We start from the raw sequence: 22,952 nt of genomic DNA, 5'->3' as shown, positions 1-22,952 counted from the left end.
AGACATGCAGTGATATTTTCAGAACAGTGCAGGGGATATACCCACATGCCTTCCATCATTTTTAATGGAAAAAGAAATGTTGAAGTTTACTCTTAATAAGGCTAACATTTTCTCTGGTCTTCTTTTTTTTTTTTTTTCAGCAAAATACTGATTTGAAGCATGGACCTAAATGTTTTTTGAGAGGGAGAGTTATTATTCCTTTCCCCAATAAATTGTCTGGACAGATGGCATGATTATGTTCATTTTAAAACTCTGGGATATGAGATTCAAGAGTGGCTTCACTAGTCCCTGAAGACTTGAATACAGATAAGGTGAGATGTGAAATGTGGTATTTAGTTTTTTTTTTTCCATCTCAGTCTACTACCCAGTATATTAAAAACTGTAGTTTCTGAGATGGGGCCCATTGCTAGAAATAACAGGGATCTTAAAGATCATCTTGGATATGCACTGGCAAGTCTGGCTGAAATATGCTCCCTTTTCAAATACTATCAATCTTTCATTTGAATAAACACCAAAATATGCAGTCTAAAAAAACAAAAGTAAATAATGGGAATGATAGGCTAACGGGCAAATTTTAGGGAAGGTAGCCATATATATTCCATTTTCCTATGCTGCCTGTGAACTTACAAGATTTTTAAGTTAATGAGAAATAAGTTGTAAACAATAATAAAGTATGAAATGTTTAGAAGCTACAGTGATGTGTACTATACACAAATCCTAAACTGAAGAATGGATAATGACATTTTAGTACATCTTTAATGTTTCATTAATGCCAGTTTTTGCACAGATTGTAATAAAGGTGTACATGAAAATCCACAGGTTATTTCACTTACGGCATGTTTTGTAATTTTAGATGTTGGGCCGTACCATTTGACTTATTTATCTAATTAGTCCAATGGGACAAATAATATGGGTCAGGTCTATCGGTTACAAATGTGGACATTGGTAAATAAAATCGGGTCTTTATTTTCACTGGTTTGTGGTATTCATCAGGTTGACATAACAGTAGGAATGACACATCAGTTCAGGTTTTACTTCTGCTCTTTAGAACTTATTTACAATAATTTCTGAATGTTTTGTTTTTAAAATCATTTTAAACAAGTAGTAACCGATAGAACTCAAATACATATAAATGCACAACTGCATACTTTCACTGGATAAGAATTAGAAATTGGAATGCAAATGTTTTTTGGGACAATGGTAAAAAATAAATACTTACAATTAACCTTTTCTAACACAAATATTTCAGTTACTTCAAACTAGCAGATGTTAAAGTACATTTATTTAATAATAAACCAGTTGTCTCTTTTTTACACAGTAGTTCCAAAGTGTTGGTTTTAGTCTTCTGTCATCACTACCCTGTGGTCAGTGAATGTGTCTACATCTGTAAGTGATAGACAGTATTAATACTGAACAATTTAACACACATCTGTTCATGACATGCATCTGTTCTGGTGGAAGTACATAAGAAACAACTCTAGACATGGCACAGTAAAATCTGGTCTCTATGTATCCCAGAAGCTGCACAATCTGGGAATATCAGTAAAGAATGGAAACTAGATGCACAGCTAAGCTAAAGGTTATTTAATACAAACAATTTCATTCTCAGTGAAGTGGTAGCAACTAAATCTCAAACGAAAAAAAAAATCTACAAGGATGAATGTGGATCAGTTGTACTATTTAGGTAAAGCCCTGCATTGGGCAGTGTGGGATAGAGCCCAGGTTACATCATTTTTAATTTGCTCTTCTCAGTGCACCCCAGTTGCTCTTCAGTCGGCTGCTCGGGGCGTGAAGAAGGAACACAAACTCCTTGCTCAGGGCCACCGGTAGGCAGCTGGAAGGAACAGACCTCTGCTTGTAATTGGTCTGGAGAGGCAGTGTCTGGAGAGGTGCATATGCTTGTTCATGTTATGAGTTAGCAATGTTACCTGGGGTTTTGCTGAACCCAAAGTTATTGGTAGCTTTACTCTTTGTGAGGCAGTGGCAGGAAATAATTTAATGGGGACATGACTGTCTGGCGAATGGACAGTTCATGCAAAAAGGCAAACAAAAGTGGTTTCACTCAAAGCTTCTACTTTATTTGGTCTCCAGCATTTACACACATCCACAACAGGTTAGTAGAGCACCCCAAATTTACCCCAGATTCATATTTACCCAGGCTCTTGAGGAGGTCTTGAGTAGATAACTGTAAATATCCAGTGCCTGGCTTTTCATCTGCACGGGAACTTGAGAGCTGTTCAGGAGTCCAAGTGTCCACTGAGCCCAAATTTCTTTCTCTTTTTATACTCAATTTGTTAGTATTACCTAGCTTGATCATCAAAAAACAAAAAAAACCCACCAAAACTGCTGAGCAGAATCTAAGTTAAGTGGGGAGTTTTCCCAGTCCATCAGGTAAGGAATTTTCCATCAATTAACTAGCTGGATAGCAATAGCTAACTATTGTCACACCTCCCATCTTGCAAAAACACATGCTTAGGAAAAACAACTCAAGTCATGAGGGGACAGGGTCATGTTTACTCGTCATGGTCACTCACTTCCTATTCCTCTCCTGGTCTGTTAGTTGTGCTAAGGCCTCAAGGCCTCTAGCGCTTTCAGGCAGCAATACAGCAATAACGGTTGGTATTCCAGATGTAGACAGTGGTTTAGGCATGTTACAGGGTTAACAAATTTTTCTCCTTACTGCAAAGTTTTCCTTCTACTCTATATTATTGAGGTGCTCCTCATAGGGAAGGTTAGTGACAAGATTCCCCTTCAGCAGGAAGGTCATTTGCTATTTCTGTTACTTTGTTACTCAGTATGGGACTCAAACAGACTCTTAGGGCCTATCTATACAAGAAAAATAACTGAAATATCTAGTGTGGAATAAACTATTCCATAATACCTAGCCCAGAATAAACTCCCATGTAGGCACTCTGATTCCAGAATAAGAGAATATTTGTCTGATTTAGGGTATGTCTATTGGGGATCGATTTATCACATCTAGTGTAGACGTGATAAAATTGATCCCCGATCGCTCTGCCATCGACTCCGGAACTCCACCGCAGCGAGAGGCGGAAGCAGAGTTGACAGGGGAGCAGCAGCGGTTGACTCGCCGCCGTCCTCACAGCAAGGTAAATTGACCTAAGATACGCCAACTTCAGCTACGCTATTTGCGTAGCTGAAGTTGCATATCTTAGGTTGACTCTCCCCTCTAGTGTAGACCTAGCCTTAGTTTAATCTGCTACTCTTATTCCAGAATAAGAGTGTCCACACACGGAGCTAATTTGGAATAGTTTATTCTGAAATTAATGATCTGGAGGATGGCGTGGACTGCACCCTCAGCATGTTTAGAGATGACACTAAACTTGGAGGAATGGTAGATATGCTGGAGGGTAGGGATAGGATATAGAGGGACCTAGACAAACTAGAGGACTGGGCCAAAAGAACCCTGATGAGGTTCAACAAGGACAAGTGCAGAGTCCTTACTTAGGATGGAAGAATCTCATTCAATGTTACAGACTAGGGACCGAATGGCTAGGAAGCAGTTCTGCAGAAAAGGACCTAGGGGTTACAGTGGACGAGAAGCCGGATATGAGTCAACAGTGTGCCCTAGTTGCCAAGAAGGCTAAAGGCATTTTGGGCTGTATAAGTAGGGGCATTGCCAGCAGATTGAGGGATGTGATCATTCCCCTCTATTCGACATTGGTGAGGCCTCATCTGCAGTATTGTGTCCAGGTTTGGGCCCCACACTACAAGAAGGATGTGGAAAAATTGGGAAGAGTCCAGCGGAGGGCAACAAAAATGATTAGGGGGCTGGAGCACATGACTTATGAGTAGAGGCTGAGGCAAGTGGGATTGTTTAGTCTGCAGAAGAGAAGAATGAGGTGGGATTTGATAGCTACTTTCAACTACCCGAAAGGGGGTTCCAAAGAGGATGGATCTAGACTGTTCTCAGTGGTAGCAGATGACAGAACAAGGAGTAATGGTCTCAAGTTGCAGTGGAGGAGGTTTAGGTTGGATATTAGGAAAAGCTTTTTCACTCAGAGAGTGGTGAAGCACTGGAAAGGGTTACCTAGGGATGTGGTGGAATCTCCTTCCTTAGAGGTTTTTAAGGTCAGGCTTGAAAAAGCCCTGGCTGGGATGATTTAGTTGGGAATTGGCCCTCCTCAGGTCCCTTCCAACCCTGACATTCTATGATTCTATGAAACAGCTATTCTGGTCAATTTTCCCCTGTATAAAAGATCTTAGACTTTGCTGGGGGAAGGACACTTATAAACTTCTTTAAGTCTGTGAAATGAAGCAAATGCTACATATTAATATTTAATAACAAAATAATTAAAGTAGCTGACACACACACTCAAAGGTCTCATGTTTCATAGTTTACCAGGGCCAATGGACATTATGAACTGGAAAAGCAGTACAAATGCTTTTAGAGCCAGCACAATTTTCTATGTACAAATATGTCTGTATCTAAAGCATTCATAGTATTCATTACACCATGGCTTCTAGTCCTAGTAACCAGTGTAATCCTGGATCAGTTATGAAAAAATCCCTGATTTCCATAAGAGTTATTCAACAGCATCATATCCCACGCCCAACAGTTGCAGGTCCAAGCACTACCATTACCAAGCAAGCACCACCCCACTCCACAAGAGTCAGGAACAGCATTTCATCTGGGTACTTGACTTCATTGTAGGAGAAGGGCATCATGCTGGGTATCTGTTTGCAATGGAGAGGAGGTATGTCCTCTGTGCCTGTCCTTTTAGCACAGCTTCTTGCCCTGTGACCTACCCAATCTGCCCCTTACAACATGATTCTGCTTCATTTTCATGTTCTTGATTATTTGCACTTCAGTGGAAATGGGAAAAAATCTGCTGAAATGATTTCTAGAGCAGAAAATGTTTCGGACTGCAGTCAGACCTTCTCAAATTATAGATTACAGTAGTGATAGTAATGCCAAAGCCAATTATGATAAGATTTAAACTATTCAATAACTCAAATCAATTACCTCTTGAAGAAAGACATGAAGTACAATATATTGGCTGAAAGAGCACAGTATTAATCTTGTATTTATACATGTTCTGACCAATTTTAAAATATTTCAGCATTAGGTTTGTATAAAATATTTCTCTATAATATACACAAATACCTCTACAAATTCTTCACCTGGACTTAATTAATAGATTTTAAATGTGTCAGTAATAATAATTAGTAACATACTCTTTTATAGTACCTTTCATCTAGAAATTTCAAAGCACATTACAAAAGAAGTATCATTATCTCCACTATCATTAATAGTAGAAAATCCCTTTTAATAACTGACTTTTTAGATGCTAATCAGTGGATGAATGTTTCTCAGTAAATTCAACTTCATTGTTGCATTAATGGATTTTTTGTGTCTATTTGAAAAGCATATGTTGTATTCTATGTGTGAAATTCTATTTCTGTTAAGATCTTTATATACAATTCATTGTACATGTTATACGTGAGAGCTGGTCATAAATTTTCTGTCAGAATTATTTTACTACATAAATTGAAAAGATTCCACAAAACCCAAAGTTTCTGCTAAACGTTTTCAATTTCCTATCTAGGAAATAGAAATTAAAATATTTCATTTTGAGTGAATTTTGACCCAAATCTGAATGTTTAATTTTTTGAACTTTTCACTTGGAATCAGTCCAGTGAAACATTAAACTGCATTTGCCTTTGGCACTTTGCCTTCTGAGACTTGTAATCCTCCAGGGATCTGATGGCAGAACTACATCTCCCAGAAGGCAATGTGATGATTTCTCTCTGACCAAGAAGTGTGGTGCATCATGGGAGTCACAAGGTGGTGAGTGCATGATGATGTACTTGAGCCGGAGGATCCTGTTCCATACGAGAGAACGAGGGCCAAAACTAGAACTTTTACGAGGCAATGTTCCACAGGGAAATGCAGTTTAACATTGAAATGACTCAAAATGAAGTATTTTCGATCATTTAAAGAAAGAAGCTAAAGATGTTGATTTAGGAAATGTGTCATTTTCATCAAAGATGTTGACATGAAACATTTTGACAGCTCTGAATCAAGTTGCGAGGGGAGGGGCTGGGGATTTTCAATTTTTTTGGTTCCCAGGTTGGAATGAAAACAACTGTTGAGATGTCAGGATTTTACTCTGCTCTATTATACAGCTTGCCAGGGCCGCCCAGAGGATTCCGGGGGCATGGGGCCGTCGGCGGCAGGCGGCTCCGGTGGACCTCCCGCAGGGCGCCCCCGGCGCGGCGAAATAGCTAGAGCCGGCCCTGCTCGGTGGCTGGGGGCCCTTCCATTCCGGGACCCGCCACTGAAGTGCCCCAAAGACCCGTGGCAGGCCCCCCCCCCCTGGCGAATTACCACCGAAGCGCATCCCGCTCTTCGGTGGTAATTCCGTGGCGGGGGGCCCCACCGCGGGTCTTCGGGGCACTTCGGCAGCGGGTCCCCGAACGGAAGGGGCCCCCGCCGCCGAAGACCGGATTGCACTTCGGCGGCGGGTCCCGCTTCGGCAGTAATTTGCTGGCGGAGGGTCCTTCCGCCCCGGAGTGGAAGGACCCCCCCCCCGGCGAAGACCGGGAGCGGAAGAAGCTCCGGGGCGCGGACCCGCAAGAGTTTTGCGGGCCCCCCCCGGAGTGAGTAAAGGATCCCACTCTAGGGGCCCCGAAAAACTCTCGTGGGGGCCCTTGCGGAGCCCGGGGCATGGGGCAAATTGCCCCTCTGCCCCCCCCGGGCGGCCCTGCATGTTGCTGACCATTCATTCCATATGTTCAAATAGCTGTAATCAGAGATTAATTAGAGGGGAAATATGGTTTTGTTAAGGCACGATTGGAACTCAGGTGATGTGAGCAGAATTTCCTATCCAACCACAGACTTTGTAGGTGTAGTTGGGTAAGTCACTTAACCTCTCTGTGCCTCAGTTCCCCCTCTGTGAAACAGGCAAATTAATACTTTCACGCTTTTCCCATCTTGTCATTATTATTATTATTATTATTATTATTATTATTATTATTATTATGTATCTGAATAGCACATAGTGGTTTAGCCTAGATATCATTTGGGACTTTTAGGTGCTACCATAATAACAACAATTATGATAAATCAAACTCATAGCTCCCACTTTCTTCAGTGTGAGTTGAGGATAGCTGCATACCACTTTTCAGGTCTTTGGCTAATTGTCAGACTAAGTTTTCCGTGTCTATGACCCTAAAAAAGAAAGTACATTTGAGGAGTGAGAAGAAATATTGCATACATTGAACTCATCTTACATTTGTGTAAGAATCAAATAAAATCAAAAGAAAATAATGTGAGAGGTCTGAAAGAATTTGAGAGTGGTTCTGAGAAAATCTGAGAAGTATGAAGACAGGTTCATTTAATCTTCTGGTGGGAATTATCTTTAATAAATACAGGATTACTAGAATGTAATTTGTGATCATATTAACATGATTACACCACTAAGAATCCCAGTGGAGTCCCTGGAAATATTATTAGGATTGTCTGTAAAAGTTATTTGTTATGGCCAAATTTCTACTAACTCCCAGATGTGGGAGAAAACAAACCAAAACTAATTACTACAGTGGTGCAGATGGAGGAAGGTGTCTGCAGTAGAAAAAGGTTGCATAAAACAGCCATCAAGGCAAATATGATTATTTCTTCATTATATTATGACTTATCATAGGGAAAAATATCAGTGATTCAAGAGTAAGGAATGCTGATGGGTTACAGCATTTATAAAAATGTATCAAGACACAGCATCTGCAGTGTATGTTGCATGTGAAATAATCCTTACAGGCAGTAGAATGAGACTTGCAGAATCTATTCTCTATTTTGAATGGCTATACCTGCAACTTGAAGACAGTCAGATTTTCGGGCAGTTAAAGACTTCTAAAGAGCTTATGATCAGAGACACTGTAAGAGAGATCTGGATTTCTTCCATAAGTTTGTTAGACTTGTAAAATTCTAAATACTCTACAAAATATTATATATAGTTTTTCAATGAAAAGCCAAAACCAAAAAAGTTCAGTTTTCAAACTCCCTTATGTTAAATTTTTTTTAGCAATGCTTTGCTTTCAAAAGCTACCCTCCACTGATTTAAAAAAAAAAAACCAAGACCAGAAAATTATCAAAAATATTTATTTACAAAATTTGTTTTTTTCCATTTCTGTTTTTGTATAGAAAAAATAGAAAATGTGGACCAGAATAAAAACTTTCATCGTGGTTAAAAAAAAAAATCTATTGAAAAAAAATTTCAGTGAGAAAATTTTGACCAGTTCTAATGTTCATAAAATAGCAGCCACGTTACATGGAAGTCAACGATGTAATTTTTTCTTTGGGCTATTTTCTTTTCAAGTCTCACTCTCTAATTCTATTTCTAAAGTAATCTTTTTTTCTAATTACCTGCATTCTTACCTCAGGCTGCAATTTGCATATAAGCCATTAATTTTGTATTCTTCAAATCATACTTTTGCTTTTCAGGAAAAAGAAAGCATTACATATAAATAAATGATCCCCCATTGTATCCTGTATCAATATATAGCTATCTTCCCAGTATAACTTGGGCTTATGGGCATTTCAGTCAACTTTGGAGAAATGAATGTGCATGTGCCAGTCATTATGTAACGTGAGTAATAATTACACATGGGCTAGATTTACAAAGGGGATTTAGGTGTCCAAGTCAAACATGTAGGCATCACTGGCATTCACAAAACCATTATTTAGCTGCCACCTATAGGAGAGTATTTTGGGATGAGTCAATCTCGTCTTTTGAAGCTGTTCTAGTCTGTATGAAATATTTAAATAATCACTTGGCCAAAGAAAACCTGAGGATGACTCTATATTCCAGTGATTAGACACTCGTCTCACAAATAGGAGAGGTGGGATTCAGCTCCATAGCCGGGATTAGGTGCCTAATGCCAGGGAAACATTTCTAGTTGTGAATAGGAAATGGAAGGAGATGCTTCCCTTTGGCCCAGATTTAGGCCATATCTACTTAGCAATTAAACACCTGTGAGTGAGAATGGTCCCAGACCTTGGTCTCTAGCCCAGTACAGAACATCTACACAGCAATTTTTAGCCCTGCTGCCTCCCAGGCCAAATCAGATGACCTGGGACTTTTATTTCAGTGTAGACATACCCTTGCACACCTACCTCTCTTTGAAGGGCCAGGATTATGCCACACCCCTTTCCTTGGCATTTGCTATTGGCTATTTTGGGCTACTCCCCACTCAGTGTGCTGGCTTTTGTGAATCCCTTTTTTAGATGCTTAACCTAGGTTGTGAATTCCATTAGGCTGCAAGGTGCACACCAGTTAGCTCATGTTGCAATGCTTAAATCTCCCTTGTCAAGCCCATAGTGTTCCTCTCATTCCTATGTATCTGAGTATTGCATGGAACTAATTATTTCTGTTACTAGTATATATAAATGAAACACCAGCTTGGGACAGGCACCACAAATTATTGTATATTTGCACAGCACCCAGAACAATTGGTCCCAATATTGATCCGAAAGTCTTGCTGCTATTGTAATACCAATTAATAATAGTTCATATTTAGGACCACTTGGCTTTTTTCCCCCTCATCAAGGGAATTAAATTAGACCATGTTGCAGTAATTTTATTTATGGACATTTCTGTGGCACTTTCCACTGGAATCTAATTATCTCACAATACTCTTGTGACTTAGATCAATATTTTAGTTCCTATTTTACTGACTTAGAACTAAGTCACAGACATAAAATAGCTGCTCAGAGGTCTCACAGGAAGTCTGTAAAACAGCTGGAAATGGAACTCATATGATCTGATTACTGTGGCTAAACTACAAAATAATTTTTCTTCCATACTAGAATCAAAAGTACAAGGACTAGGATAGGACCCTGAACTCGTGGATCTGATTCACCTTTCACTTAGACCAGTTTAAGACTCAGAGGGGTAGCTGTGTTAGTCTGGATCTATAAAAGCAGCAGAGTCCAGTGGCACCTTATAGACCAGGCCTGCACAACTCGTAAAGCAGCGAGGGCCACATTACTCCAAAGAAAACAGCTGAGGGCCAAAACCTCCCGGCCCCACAGAAACACCCGCCCCCCAGCACCTCCCGGCCCCGCGGAAACACTCCGCCCCAGCACCGCCCAGCCCTGCGGAAACAAACCCTCCTTCCCCAGCGCCGCCTCACCAAAACAGCTGTGGACCAAAAAGGAAGGTTGGGGGTGGGGAGGTGATACTTTATTTTAAATCAACCAGGGGCTCCCAGATGAAGAGGTGGCTGGGAGCCCTCGGGGTCAAATTAAAGGGCCTGGGGCTCCGGTGGCTGGGGGAACCCGGCAGGGCTGGCTCTAGGTTTTTTGCTGCCCCCCTGGTCCCAACCCTGAGCTCACCCCCGTATACCCTCCTGCTGCCCCAGTCCTGAGCTCTCCCCCCACCATCCCTGCTGCCCAGAGCTGGGCTTCCCCCTTTCCCCACCACAGTGCCCTCCCCCAACCCCGCTGCTGCCCAGCCCCTGGGCTCCCCCACTAGTGCCCCCCCATCTTTCTGACCACCCAGCCCTGGGACGGTGGTAACTCACTCTCCAGGGCGGGTCATTCAGCAGAATTTTGGATGTGCATGGGAACAAAAGACAGATCTGGGTCCATATGTACATTAAGAGCAGCTGCAGTAAAGTTGGAAACAATTTCAGCTTGGTGTGATTGGAGGATATCTGGATGCATATTATAAGACTGTCCATCAAAATTGAGGATAAAGTTGAGCGTGCCTTTATTATTCCTTTGTTCCACTCTTTTCTATTCATGCAATATCAAGGACTGTCTTCTTTTAAATCAAACAAAAGCAATGGCTGTTGAAAATAGCAATTCCAAGTCCTAAAAAACATTTCCTGCTCATTTTATCCTACTTTTTCTACAGCAAGTTACAGTGGATCAGTATATTTGGATTTGGGAGAAATGAAGCACAGCTGCCCATCACTGAGCTTGACATCCTGAATTTTGAGGTGTTCAAATCTGGAAGGCGGGTGCTGCGGGGGGTGGCTGTGGCTCCATAGGGGAGCATGGCAGCAACGTGTCTGTTGCTGCACGGCAACCAGACACACTGTCTGGAGTGGTAAGGGGGATGTGGGTTGGAGAAGGGGCAGGGGGTTACGGAGGGGCAGTCAAGGACAGGGAGCGGGGGGGGGTTGGATAGGGCGGAGGTTCAGCGGGGGGGAAGTCAGGGAACACGCAGCAGTTGGATATGGATAGGAGTCCCCAGGGGTTTATCAGGGGACAGAGCGGGGGTGGGGTCCTGGGGGGAAGTTAGAGGAGTCTCAGGAGGGGGCAGTTGGGAACAAGGAGAAGGGAGGCTTAGAAAGGGCCTGGGGTCCCAAGGGGCAGTTAGGGCAGGGATCTCCTGAAGGAGCAATCGGACAAGGAGCAGCGGCATTTAGATAGGGGGTGGGGTCCTGGGGGGCGGATAGGGGCAGAGGTTACTCAGCGGCCGCAGGCCGGGATTCAAAGTGCTCTGGGCTGCTCGCAGCCATGGGGAGCCCTGAGCCCTTTAAATCCCAGCAGACCCCGCCGCCAGAGCTGCGGCCGGGATTCAAAGGGCTCTGGGGTGCCTGAAGCCGCAGGCAGCCCTGAGCCCTTTAAATCCCAGCCACGGCTGGGAATCTCTGCGGGCAGCTCAGAGCCCTTTGATTCCCGGCCATGCTGGGATTTTAAGGGTTCTGGGCTCCCCTCTGCTGCGGGCAGCCCAGAGCCCTCTGACTCCCTGCCACGGCTGGGATTTAAAGGGCTCTGGGCTCTCTGCCACTGCAGGCAGCACAGAGCCCTTTGATTCCCTGCCATGGCCAGGATTCAAAGGGCTCTGGGCTGCCTGCAGAGTGCCGTGTGCGAGGGATTTAGAATCCCCCAGTGGGCCACACAGTGAGGCTCCGCAGGCCACATGTTGTGCAGGCCTGTTATAGACTAACAGATGAATTGGAGAATGAGCTTTTGTGGGTGCCCCCACCAGCCGCATGGTGCCCGATGCAGAGTGCAGTATGGGTACCTGGCGCATGGGAGCGCAGCGCAGTCGGCCCAGTGCAGAGCACAGTGCAGCCTGGAGTACCTGGTGTGGGAGCGCAGCACAGCCTGGGTACCTGACGTGAGAGTGCAGCGCAGCTGGCCCGGTGCAGTAGCTGGCTCAGCCTAAGTGGGTGTTCACCCACGAAAGCTCATGCTCCAATATTTCTGTTAGTCTAAAAGGTGCCAGAGGACTCTTTGCTGCTTTTACAGTTTAAGACTGTGGCCTGGTCTACACTACGCTGTTAAACTGATTTTAACAGCGTTAAATCGATTTAACGCTGCACCCGTCCACACTACACTGCTCTTTATATCGATTTAAAGGGCTCTTTAAATTGATTTCTGTACTCCTACAAAACGAGAGGAGTAATGCTAAAATCTATATTACTATATTTGATTAGTGTTAGTGTGGACGTAAATCGACATTATTGGCCTCATTATTTTACAGTAGCTACCCACAGTGCACCGCTCCAGAAATCGATGCTAGCCTCTGACCATGGACGCACACCACCGAATTAATGTGCCTAGTGTGGACGCGCACAATCGACTTTATAATATCTGTTTTATAAAATCGGTTTAAGTTAATTCGAATTTATCCTGTAGTGTAGACGTAGCTTGGCACACTGGTGTGAGTGGAGAATCAAATCCCTAGATTTGGATTTTTGGCTTATTTTTAATTTGTTTTACCCCTTCCTTCAGCATTACTAAGTAGCCTGGGTCTCAGTGAGCTTTTTTCTTCGGGCTGGATTGAAAGGCAAGGTAGCCCAGTGTACTCTTAAGCTTCAATTTAATTCTGTGAATTGTCTTAGTTGTATGGGGAATAATACTTGGCATGGTGTTACGTTGTTTTAAAGTCTAATTAAACTGCCCACTTCCACGCATAGTAAGAAAATTACATACTGTACCCTTTTCAGGACCTCAAATCCTTAGGTGCTTAGACTTTGTTTTTCACTCTGATACTCCCTATCTCTGAACTGTGATTCTTGCCAGCCAATTTCTTTTGCAGTATTCAATTCAAAGGCTGATTCTAGCTAATTATATTTATGTTCTGTGAGTTTAGAGCATGCTGAGGTGCATTATGGACACTCTATCATATGAATACCAAAGTCATCAGAAGATTTGCAGATTAATATTGATTTTTTTATTACTGCCTGACAGAAAAATGTCATTGAGCAATATAGCAGAAAATTTATTAACAGTGATAATTGCCGCAGTCATATCATGATCAGTGGAATTAAAGTAAGAGGGCCCATTTTCTCTAGAGGGATTGTTACTAGGAGGACACCAAGAGAACAAGAACTGAGTTAGGCTGGAAGCAACTCATCACATGGAGAGAGCAGTCCACAGAGTTTAATAAAATTCCACTGGTTGAACTTAGCCTGCATTAATCATCTTTCTGTGAATGAAACATAGTGGTAGTGTCTGAGCAGATATAAAACTCGCCCAGCTGGGTAGGAGGAGGGAGCTTGAGCTAGCCACAGACCTGTCCAAGAAAGAGGACAACAAGAGCAGGAACAGAAAACTATTATCCTACCTTATTGGGGACCAAGGCTGAGAGATTTGCACCATTCTGAAGCTCATCACTGCCTCAAGTCTCATAGCAGTCCTAGGAACCCTGGGGACCTACCACTCTGCAAAGCAGAAAGAAACGGTGGAGTGACACAGGTTTTCACAAGAGACAACTCCAAAGGGGAGTAGACAGTCTTCTGTGTTACTGCCTTATACACATTGGCTGCTGCATGACATTTTGGGAAATTGACAGGTGCCTTATGTCAAGACAGGATAGACTGTGGCACATGGGATCACCATGTGCAGGAGTGGATGCTCTGCGAAAGTGATCTGACAAGAAGCAATGGTCTCAAGTTGCAGTGGGGGAGGTCTGGGTTGGATATTAGGAAACACTATTTCACTAGGAGGGTGGTGAAGCAGTGGAATGGATTACCTAGGGAAGTGGTGGAATCTCCATCCTTAGAGGTTTTTAAGGCCTGGCTTGACAAAATCCTGGCTGAAATGATTTAGTGGGGGTTAGTCCTGCTTTGGGGATTGGACTAGATGACCTCCTGAGGTCTCTTTCAACTGTGATATTCTATGATTCTATGAATCTATAGCATTAGACAGATGCTTGGACATGGTGCATGCAGCAGAAGCCTCAAGAGTGGGTAAAGGAGAAGTGCCCCACACTAGGACAGCATTGCAGGGTATTTGGGAAGCAGAACCATTTAACCGTGTATGTGACAGCAGAGGAAATTCCATGAAAGATTTAGTCAGATTTGTACTGGGGCGGGGAGCACATCAGAGAGCAATGATGACATCATGATACTGTCCCAGAGCTTATCGGTTCAGTCTGATGGGACAGGTATCAGCGAAGGATAATACTAACCCCCCCTGTAGGCAACATACCCTGTGCAATTCCATCTGTTTAGCAGGTCCTCCTGCAATGTGTTTCCCCAGTTGGACTTGCACACAACTGTTACAAAGAGCAGGAAAAACCTAATAATGTATAGTGAGAGTATAATACAGCCTGTAGGAAAGTGAGACCTCATAGTAACTAATTCCGAAAAGTAATAGATAGTCCCAACTGAAGTTTGTGGTGGTGGATGGTAAGCATCACAGACCCCTCTTAGGGAATACAGCCATATAAGCCATGCAGTGTCCAAATATTAGTGCTGCAGTGCAAGAAGAAAAATGAGGAGCCACATTGGATAAGAGACAGTTTTAAAAGCATACGGAGATATTTGCAAAGGCAATAGGTGCCTTGAAGGAAAGCTGCAACTGGAAGTAGACCCCATAGTGGAAAATTTGCGCTTACCACAAAGGAAAATTCCAGTGGCACTATGTAATCCAGTATGCAAGTATCCTGAAAGTCTGCAGAGCAGCTGTAGAGGCCAGTACAACCTGGGTAACAACACATTATTGACAAATAAGCCATCACACAAATTAGGCATCTTCAGAGACCCACAGCCACTGAATCAGGCATTGAAAAGATGCCACTGCCCACAACTGGTAACTTGCCAGATCTTTCCAAATCCAGTAACTTTATCATTTGTGATGTGAGATATGTTATATAAGACTGGATAAAGAGTCCACAATTATGACAGCTTGTGATACCATTTTGTCACTATAGATGGCTATGCATGTCAATGGGCATAAGTCCAGCAGTAGAGATGATCCAGAGAAAACTCATTCAAGCACTGGAAGGACTGCCTGGTGTGAAAATAATTGCAGACGATATCCCCATTGTAGGTAAAGGGAGCAATGATACAAAAGCTGAACAAGACCATGAGAGAAAACTACAAGCTTGTCTATAGTGATGTAAGGACAAAAACATAAAGCTCAACCCAGAAAAAATACAACTCAAACAATGTGAAGTAGTGTAAATTGGACATCTGTTTACAGTAGAGAGACTGAAATCAGATCCCAAAAATATCAAGGCTGTCAGAGACATATCAAGCCCAGTGGATGTGAAAGGGGTACAGTACTTCATATGCATGATAAATTTTCTAGGTTCTGTCCACACCTGTCTTCACTTAAATCATAGAATCTCAGGATTGGAAGGGACCTCAGGAGGTTATCTAGTCCAATACCCTGCTCAAATCAGGACCAATCCCCAGGCAGGCTTTTACCTTGGATTCCTAAATGGTGCTCTTAAGGATTGAATTTATGACCCTGGGTTAAGAGGGCTAATGCTCAAACCACTAAGCTATCCTCCCCCCCATAGCAGAAGCCATGTGTCAGCACACAAGGCATGATATTGAGTGGGACTGAGCAGGTCTCCAACGGCAAGCATTTGACACACTGAAACAAATGATAATATATGCCTCTGTCCTGCAATATTATCAGTAAGGATAGCCACTAACACTCTCATGTCATGTATCAGAGAAAGGATTGAGTGTAGCTCTTTTTCTGAAGGAGCAGGTGGCAGATGCCAGCAGAACCCTCTCAGACACTGATCAGGGTATGCACAAACAGAGTGAGAGAGATTCTGACTGTGGTATTTGGATTGTAACAATTCCATCAACACACCAACAGCCTCCCATTAATATTGCAATTAGACCACAAAACCTTAGAGACAATCATAACAAAGCCCCTTGTTAGTGCATGTTGATATGCTTCCGACACTACCAGGTAGAGATAAAATGTTGTCCAGGACAATTACTGGTGTTACCTGACAACCTGAGCAAAGCAGACTACTCAGCATCAGTGAGTTGGGGGAAAGGGATAAGGACATTGAGTGCATTAACATGAGGCACTGTCTCCCAGTTTCAACAGCAAAGCTAATGAAAATCAAGGAGTTTACAGAAAGGACATCCAATACAAGCAGTCAAGAGAGCAATGCTGCCAAATTGGAATAAGGAAGCTACTCCTATTCTTGCTCTGTAGAACAAAAAAAAAGCCCCAGGCAATTATGATTACTCTAGATCCCTGGGGTGGGGGAAAATTATTAATAGAATATTTTATAATGGAAGGATAATTTTTTTGTATGAGAACAGTGCCATACAAATTCACAAAAAATGAATAAAAGTAATAGTAAACTTTGCACAGGAAAAAAATACAATGGAAATACTGAAATCATTGAGATGCTTTGATTTAGACACTGTAATCCTATACTTATAGCAGGAATGTGTAACTGGCAGTCTGGGCCAGCCTGTAGTAATCATTTTGTATGGCCTGTCTATAGGCAACTGCTGAAAGTATTCTTGTGGAAGGCTGAACAGGAATATAACTAAGTTGGGGCCAAAAGAGCTAATGAAATCTTGGGATGCATAAACAGGAAAATCTTGAGAAGAAATAAAAATATTATTTTAACTCTATATTTGCCACTGGTGCAACCATTGTTGGAATACCACGTTCGGTTCTTGTGTCCACAATTCAAGAAGGATGTTGATACATTGGAGATGGTTTAGAGAAAATTAAAGGATTAGAAAACATGCCATATTAAGGAGCTCCATCTATTTAGCTCAACAAAGAGAAGGTTAAGTGGTGACTTATCACCGTTTATAAGTACGTATATGGGAAACAAATATTTGAAAATGGGTCCTTCATTATATCAAACAAAAGTGTATATGATTGTGATGGGTTCGGTCACAGGGACCCCCTTGGGACTGTCACCTGATATGCTGAAATTACCTCTGAACCCATTTTCCCTGCCAGCGTGGGACTGCAGAACGCTGCCTTGTTGAGCCAGACACATTAGCCTGCTACAACGTAGTCTCAGGGTCTGGGCCACGCCCCCAAAGCTGCACACTTTAACCAAAAACAGCTCAGCGAGTTACCTCTCCAGCACTCAGACACCCAGTTCCCAATGGGAATCAAACCCCAAATAAATCTGTTTTATTCCGTATAAAGTTTATACAGAGTAAACTCATAAATTGTCCACCCTCTATAACATGCATAGAGAGATATGCACAGCTGTTTGCTCCCCCAGGTATTAATCACTTACTCTGTGTTCATTAATAAACAAAAGTGATTTTATTAATTATAAAAAGTAGGATTTTAGTGGGTTCAAGTAATAGACGGAACAAAGTAAGTCCCCAAGCAAAATAAAGCAAAACCACACAAGTCTAAGCCTAATACACCCAGAAACTGATTACAGGTAATATCTCATCTCAGAGATGTTCCAATAAGCTTCTTTCACAAACTAGACTCCTTCCTAGTCTGGGCCCAATCCTTTCCCCTGGTACATTCTTTGTTAGTTCCAGCAGACATCTCAGGTGGTAAGCAGAGGCTTTTTTATGACTGGTAGCCCCCTTTGTCCTGCTCCACCCCCTTTGTCCTGCTCCACCCCCTTTTATAGCTTTGCCACAAGGTGGGGATCTTTTGTCTCTCTGGGTCCTCACCACTCCTTCTAAAGGGAAAAGTTCCAGATTTAAGATGGATTTCATTACCAGGTGACATAGTCACATGTCACTGTAAGACCCCTAGACTCTCTTCCCCATGGGCTGGCCCACATGTACACAGGAAGGCTTTCAAGTAACTAGTGCCATTTACAACTGATTGTTTCTGGAGAACCCTTAATGGCTTTCACTTAATATGTTTACATCAGTGATACAAATTTATTTCTTATTTTCCTAACTCCAGACATAGAAATAATACATGCAAACAAATAGGATGAACATTCTCAGTAGAATATAAGCTTTGTAATGATATGTTACAAGAGACCTTTTGTGTAAAGCATATTCGAGTTACATCATATTCACATTCATAAGCATATTTTCATAAAGCATGTGGAGCGCAACATCACAATGATCCAATGGCTGGGAATAGAAGCTTAACAAATTCAGATGGGAAATAAGGCATACTTTTTAATGAGAGTAATTATCCACTGGAACAATTTACTTTGGGTCATGATGAATTCTCCATTACTGACAACTTTTAAATCAAGATTGGATGTTTATCTAAAAGATGTGCTCTAGGAATTATTTTGGGGAAGTTCTATGGCCTGTGTTATACAGGAAGTCAGACTGGATGGTCACAATCGTGCCTTCTGCCTTGGAATTTATGAAAAACTGAGACGCAGCAGTTAAGTGACACAACCAGTTTCCAATAAATTAGTGGTAGAGCCATGGATGGGTCCCAGGCATTTTAAGCCCCAGTCCACTAAACTTATGCAGTCAAGGTTCGAACACCAATCTTACCTCTCTCAGTCATCTTCAGCCCAACTTACATTTAAATCTGAAAACCAATTGTAAAGATGTCAGAGTGGATTAAGGGATACTTTTATCCTTGGAATATATGGCTTACCCTGGAAAGATGCCCCAAACACATTTGCAGAGAGTGCACAGCTGATTGCTGATGGTCAGGTAGGCCTAGATCAGTGATCTGCAAACTTTGGCATGTGGCTTGTTAGGGAAATCTGCTGGCAGGCCTGGATGCATCTGCAGCATCTGCAGGTTTGGCTGATTGCAGCTCCCCTGGCTGCAGTTTGCCATTCCAGGCCAATGGGGGCTACAGGAAGCAGAGGCCAGCACATCCCTTGGCCTGTGCTGCTTCCCGCAGCCCCCATTGGCCTGGAACAGTGAACTGCAGCTAGTGGGAGCTGAGATCAGCTGAACCAGTGGATGCTGCAGGTAAACAAACCATCCCGGCCCGCCAGTGGATTTTCCTGATGGGCCGCATCCCAAAGGTTGCCGATCCCCAGCCTAGATACTCAAAAGGTATTTAGGCACCTAGCTCCCTATGTACCTACTGTCAGAACCCAGACAAAGTTGTCAGAGCAACAAGAGATATACTTGTTATGGAATGTGACTGACCTACACAAAAGGGGTTGATAAGGTGAACCCCAGATACCTATACTTAGAGAGGCACTTCTACCTCCACTTCAAATCCAGGGTAGAGTTCATAAGCTGCTCCTAATACAGTGAGCCAGCGGGGCTCAGTTAGTTGCTTCCTGCTGGATTCCAACACTAGCTATAATGATGGATTAACAGAAAAATCCTGCTGTAGCATCTTTAACATAACAAAAAAAATTGCACCATCCAATAAGGAGATGCATTAATAGAGCTGATTAACACATCAGTCATAATGTCATTGTCTTCTCAAAAATTCATTACATGATGTCTTAGTTTAAAAACCTATAATTAACATAGAAAAAAAGCCCCACTTTCTCTAATTATGTGAAAAAATGGATTTTTTTCTGTGATATTTGCCAGGCAGTGGTGTAAATATTTGCACTCATTTGTACTATGGCCTATTTTAGTTTGGTTTGTGAGCACGATAGTAGTCATATACAGTAAATCTCTTTACGATATTCATTAAAATAAGTGAGATATTATAACAACTCTATGGTTTTCAGTTAATATGATTTATCCTTTTGATTTCCATCAAGCTACTGGAATTCAAACAATTAATGCAGGAAGAGGATATAGATCTATGTTAAATGTAAATATAAATGTGTGATTCCATTTTGTATATCATGAACTCATTTAATTAATTGAAAGTAAATAGATGTAAGTCTTGAGGAAGTATTATACGATTTTGGCCAGGCATGAAACTTACACTTTTGGAAGCTGAGAAATCAATTCAAAAAGAGGGTAGCAAATAGAATTTGCAAGGTGAAATCAAAAGGTCTTCAGGAATTATAGTTTTTTCCATTTATTTCTGGAATTTTCATTGCCTTGTGTTCATTATGAAGTGTGACACTGCCAATGTTGAAATAAAAGTGTCCAGCCAAATGATATGTATTGCTTTCAGTTTTTTTAAGTTGGTCTAAAATGGTTTCATAATTACCATGCAAAAATCACAACTGGCTTTAATTCCAGAACACGGCACTAGAGCAAAAATTGACAAGAGAGAGCCTGGTTTGATTTTAAGGTACCTTAAAATAACTGACAAAGGATAAAGGGACCGATCTTGAAACTCTAATTTGTACCAGTAGTCCAAGTAAAATCAACAGGGTTTATTAAGGGGAATATTTTTATGAGTAAAACCTAATCATATGAATAAGGACTGTAGGATTAAGCCTTAGTAGCATAATTACACCACATGCCACAGATGGTATGCAGTAATTTATAAAGGAAATGTTCATTATTTTATTAAAAAATTTAGATATAGCTAGATGTAGAAAGGTATTGTATATATAAAAGGTTAAATCATTATCCGGTGTAAATTAATGTAGCTCTATTGGAATCAGAGCCCCAGTGTATTAGGCACTATAGAAATATAAAGTAGAGACAATGCACCCTGGAGAGAATTACAGTCTCATGATAGAATATCTCTCCTCCAGATCTGTATTTAGACTCCTTTATTGATGAGCAGTTACTCAGATGAATGGTCTCATAATGTTAATGGGATTACTAATATAAATAAGTGATCACAATATAATAATAATTATGTCATCGAGTCCATATATATACACACTATACATCATAATTCAGTGCCATCATAATTCACAATCCATAGTCCCAAGATCCATGTGATCTCATTGATTTGAATGTGGCTGTGAAGCTGGTATCTTTGCTGTGCTTATATTGTTCACATATATATGAATAAGTGATCACAATAAAATAATGGTTATTATTATGCCATCTAGTCATATGTGATCTTCATACTTCTAGTGATACTCATAGTTCATATATCTATCTATATCTCCTCACAGCCACATTCAAATCAATGAGGTCACATGGATCTATGGCACTGAATTATGATGTATAATGACTGAGCTGGAGAAAGAACTAAAAGCCACATTTACTAATTTAAAGCCACCTATACTGGCAAAACTGATTAATTTATGCTGTCATATTAATCTCCGCAAAATACTACCTTTTAAAGATGGTAATTTAAAACGATTATGAAAACATGTTAGATTCTTGGGTAATCTATTATGTCAACAGTCAATTAAACTATTCAGAAGTTGCAGATACTATAGGAGAACTGAGCTAGATATGTGATTTGCACCCATCTCTTTTGTAGAGGAGTCATGCTTATTATGTGTTCAGAAAAAGAAGCTATGGCAGCAGGTGCAAAGAGGGGAGTTTGCAATGCTCTTTAGCTTCAGGATACTTTTGTGATGGTAACCTGCTTAGAGATACTCAGATACAGATTTAAGTTGCTATTCAATAAAACATAGTGGGTATGTTTATGGTCATATTTCAAGATAGCTTTGTATTACACATATTTAGAAAATACTTGAGGGATAGCTCTAAGATGCATCAAAAAGCTTTATCTAATGTGTTTACTAGGCTCAAAGGTACACTCTGAGTAGTGTTATTACAAGAAGCAGCAATATAACTGAAATAAGGAAATGAGTTCAGTGAAAAGAGAGCATAGAGGAAACCTAAGTCAACAGCAGAAGCAGTACTTTAAAATTATATTGAAATGGAAGCATACTAACACATGGTGCATTGCCACAGTTTTCATAGCCACAGGCCTATCCAGATGAGAACAATATGTTGAACATATATCCAAACAGAGGTCCACATTAGTAGAACATTACTTCACAGTTAGGTGACCGCAAACTGCCAAGTAATTATTCCACACAGCCAAAGAGGGAGAGATAAACACAATCTTACCCTGAGGTTTGTTGGAAAGAGAGAAAAGTGACAAAGAGAGAAACAACAATGTATATAGGGATAAAACCAGAACATTTACAACTTCATAATCTGCTGATGTACAAAATCCGTTCCCTTCATCCAGTGATTTGTAACCAACATCCTACAACTATCAAAGTGAGAAGGGTGGGGACTAGGGAGTCATTCACAACTGAACATTTCTTCATTATATATATTTTTTCTTGACAATTTTAATTAAGTACATATCTATTCTTCATAGTTACAAAGATTAACTTGAAAATGTGACCAAAACAGAGTCAGCAATGTCTGCCTCTGTCTGCAGATGTATTATACACACAGTCACACACAGCCAGAAGTGTGTAGGGTGGTAGGTGATTCCATACTTTACATAATAGCATACTATAGGTCAGAAGTGTTGACCTGGATCCACTGTTGTATTCAACTTGTCCTAAACAAATAGGACAGAGTAAAACACCCAGAAAGAAGTTATTGAAATCCAAGTTACACATGTTAATGTGATGAATGAACCCTTTATATCAGGGGTCGGCAACCTTTCAGAAGTGGTGTGCCGAGTCTTTGGCCTGGTCTACACTACGCATTTAAATCGATGTAAAGAGCGTTAAATCGATTTAACACTGTACCCGTCCACACTACAACGACCTTTATATCGATATAAAGGGCTCTTTAAATCGATTTCTGTACTCCCAGACGAGAGGAGTAGCGCTAAAATCGATATAAACATATTGGATTAGGGTTAGTGTGGACGGAAATCGACGTTATTGGCCTCCGGGCGGTATCCCACAGTGCACCACTGACCGCTCTGGACAGCAACCCCAACTCGGATGCAGCGGGCAGGTAAACAGGAAAAGCCCCACGAACTTTTGAATTACATTTCCTGTTTGCCCAGTGTGGAGCTCTGATCAGCACGGGTG

Source organism: Chelonoidis abingdonii, chromosome 2 (genome assembly GCF_003597395.2).
Source record: "Chelonoidis abingdonii isolate Lonesome George chromosome 2, CheloAbing_2.0, whole genome shotgun sequence".
Taxonomy (NCBI): Eukaryota; Metazoa; Chordata; order Testudines; family Testudinidae; genus Chelonoidis; species Chelonoidis abingdonii.
The sequence above is the reverse complement of the archived record's forward strand: the minus strand, read 5'-3'. Positions refer to the sequence as shown.